This window comes from Rutidosis leptorrhynchoides, chromosome 3 (assembly GCF_046630445.1).
Source record: "Rutidosis leptorrhynchoides isolate AG116_Rl617_1_P2 chromosome 3, CSIRO_AGI_Rlap_v1, whole genome shotgun sequence".
Classification (NCBI taxonomy): domain Eukaryota; kingdom Viridiplantae; phylum Streptophyta; class Magnoliopsida; order Asterales; family Asteraceae; genus Rutidosis; species Rutidosis leptorrhynchoides.
The window spans coordinates 616,658,220-616,661,702 of NC_092335.1; the positions used below are offsets into that span (position 1 = coordinate 616,658,220).

General features: G+C 29.8%; 1 non-coding gene across 1 annotated transcript; it reads right to left on the reverse strand.

Moving 5' to 3' along the window:
- Nucleotides 1-2,816: 2,816 nt before the first annotated feature.
- Nucleotides 2,817-2,923, reverse strand: LOC139903210 (small nucleolar RNA R71). The gene has a single exon (XR_011778050.1). It is a non-coding gene; the product is annotated as a small nucleolar RNA R71 (small nucleolar RNA).
- Nucleotides 2,924-3,483: the final 560 nt, after the last annotated feature.

Here is a 3,483-nt window from a genome sequence, read left to right on the forward strand (position 1 = left end):
ATATAACCATATATATGTCATCGTATAGTTTTTACAAGTTTTAACGTTCGTGAATCACCGGTCAACTTGGGTGGTCAATTGTCTATATGAAACCTATTTCAATTAATCAAGTCTTAATAAGTTTGATTGCTTAACATGTTGGAAACACTTAATCTTGTAAAAAACAATTTCATTTAATATATATATAAACAAGGAAAAGTTCGGGTCACTACATAAATTAAAATCAACACATCAAACATCATGATTACGGAAGTTAAAATATGCATAATTCCTTTATTTCGTATTTCATCGCAATTTTATTTATCGTCATTTTATTTATCGCACTTTTATTTACCGCAATTTTATTATCGTCATTTGCTTTATGCTTTAAATTAAGTTATATTTATTTTTTATATTTTATATTAGGTTTTAATTGCAACTTAAAACATAAAATCGACAAACCGGTCATTAAACGGTAAAAACCCCCTTTTATAATAATAATATTATATATATATATATATATATATATATATATATATATATATATATATATATATATATATATATATATATATATATATATATATATATATATATATATATATATATATATATATATACAAATATAGTTTTAAAAATATAGCGTTAAACTTGGCTAGCTCCCTGTGGAACGAACCGGACTTACTAAAAATTACACTACTGTACGATTAGGTACACTGCCTATAGTGTTGTAGCAAGGTTTAGGTATATCCACTCTATAAATAAATAAATAACTTGTGTAAAATTGTATCGTATTTAATAGTATTTCGCAATAAAAATATAACTATTTCGTACCCCACTACTTTAACATCAAGTATTTTTGGCACCGCTGCCGGGGAACGCCGAAGTGAAACGCTATAATTTTTTTTTTTTAAGTTTTTAAACTATTTTTGTAAAAATATAAAAAGTTTTAAATTTAAAAATTTAAAAACATAAAAAGAAAAATATATTTCTATATTTTTAAGTGTTTAAATTAAAAATTTTATATTTTTATTGTTAAAAGTTATAAAAACTAATAAGTAAATTATTATTTTTTAAGTTTTATTTAAGTTATTTTATTTTTATTTTATTAAAAATAGAAAAAAAATAAACATAAATAAGTATTCGGGCCTGGTACTGTAGCAGCCCAAGACCTGGCCTGGTATTTGAAGCCATGCGATCGCATGGCCCAGCCACATAAAACTCATGCGATCGCATGAGGCTGTCTGACATGTCTGATCCCAGCAATTATTACGTAGTAGGGTTTTATTATTAATTATTATTATTAATTAACCCTAATTAGGTTTTAATTAATTAATTAGTATTTAAGTTTAGTTTTAATTTATATTTAGTAATATTAAGTTTTAATATTATTATTAATTATATAAATTAATACTTTTATAAAATAATAATATAAAAATAATATTTTTATAAAAAGTAATTTTATCACTTTTTATATCTTTTTATATTTCGTATCTTTTTATTCGTTAATTCGTAATTTGTATATTTTTATCGTTCGTAACTAGTTTGTAACTTAGTTTTTGCCGTAGTTATTTTTATTTCTAAATTTTTAGGCTTTGCCGTAAAAGCCTTTAAGTGCTTTTTCTTTAGACTAAGATTTAGGTGCTTTAGAATTTTGCGACGCCGTTTTAAGTTTTAGTGCCTTTTTAAGTTATTGCCGTTTTGGATATAGAATTCCTTTTAAGCTTTAATACCTTTAGACGTAAGTTTTAATTTTTAGTTTTTAGAATTCTATGTTTCGACGCTTATTTTCTTATTTTTATTTTTCGACTATTTGTTTTTCGACATTTGTTTTTCGACCTTTTATTTTTCGACATTTTTCGAAGCGCTCTTTTTCTTTCTTATTTCTCGACGCTCTAGTTTTTAGGACATAAAATTTTCTATTTCTTCTCTAAAATTTCAAAACGGAAAATTATTTTAAGCGGTTAAATTGATAGACATCCAAAATTTTCTGATTCGTAGTAATAGTTGGATTTGTTAGTGGCGAGTTGTGGGCTTCCGATTTAAAGGGTCCTGGCTACCTGCTGCAGCTATTGGCTATTCGAAACGTGGGCAAAATCAAAAAAGTCTATTAATTTGATAGCTTATATAATTTTTATTTTTATAACTAATAGGATATTCAGTGAATGCACCCAGCAAAACGTTTACCACCTTTCATACGTTCACCACCTGTAACTCGATCAAGACATCTAGCCAATATTGTCGCCATTGATTTTTCTTTAGAATCATCATCTAGTCAAACAAGTACTTCAATTCAAATTTCCGATAATCTATTTTTTGAACCCGACTTCATAATTGAGAACCCGGAGGATATTCAAGGACAATTCCAAGATCCTGAACCACTAATCATTCCTCCTGAACCACAAACCGCTAAATCCGAATCCTCTAGTGATTTGTATTCAAAAAATTCAATTATGGAAGTAACTGAACCTCTAAGTATGGAAGACCGAATGAGAGCCACACGCACGGGCCAAAGTCACGCCATTATTAAGCCAGACATTAATGCGCCAGATTATGAAATCAAAGGACAAATCCTACACATGGTAACTAATCAATGCCAATATAGTGGTACGCCAAAAGAAGATCCAAATGAACATCTTCGAACCTTTAATAGGATCTGTACTCTATTCAAAATCAGAGAAGTGGATGATGAACAGATATATCTCATGTTATTTCCCTGGACTTTAAAGGGAGAAGCCAAAGATTGGTTAGAATCATTACCTGAAGGGGCGATTGATACATGGGATGTCTTAGTTGAAAATTTTCTTAAACAATTCTTTCCGGCATCTAAATCCGTGAGACTTCAAGGAGAAATTGTTACGTTCACACAGAAGCCAAATGAAACTCTATATGAGGCATGGACAAGATTTGGAAAGTTATTAAGAGGATGTCCTCAACATGGTTTAGACACTTATCAAATAGTACAAATATTCTACCAAAGATGCGACATCACTACAAGAAAAGACATCGATATAGCAGCTGGTGGTTCTATTATGAAGAAAACCGCAACTGAAGCTTACAAAATTATTGATAACATAGCCTCCCACTCACATAAGTGGCACCAGGAAAAAGATATTTTTCGTTCATCTAAAGTGGCTAGAGCCGATTCTAGCCATGACTTTGATTCCGTTTCCGCAAAGATAGAAGCTTTCGAGAGACGAATGGAAAAGATGACTAAGGATATTCACGCAATACGAATCAATTGTGAGCAATGCGGTGGACCACACTTAACGAAAGATTGTCACATTGAGTAAACGATGGAACAACGAGAGAATGTTTCCTACATGAACCAAAGGCCGGGAAATAATTATCAGAATAATTATCAACCGCCAAGGCCAAACTTCAATCGAAATCAAAACATTCTTTACAATCCAAATGGACCTAACAATAACTCGTACAACCAACAAGGTCCGTGTGATGACCCGGAAAATTTTGACTTATTCTGAACTAAATTCTCAATATGGT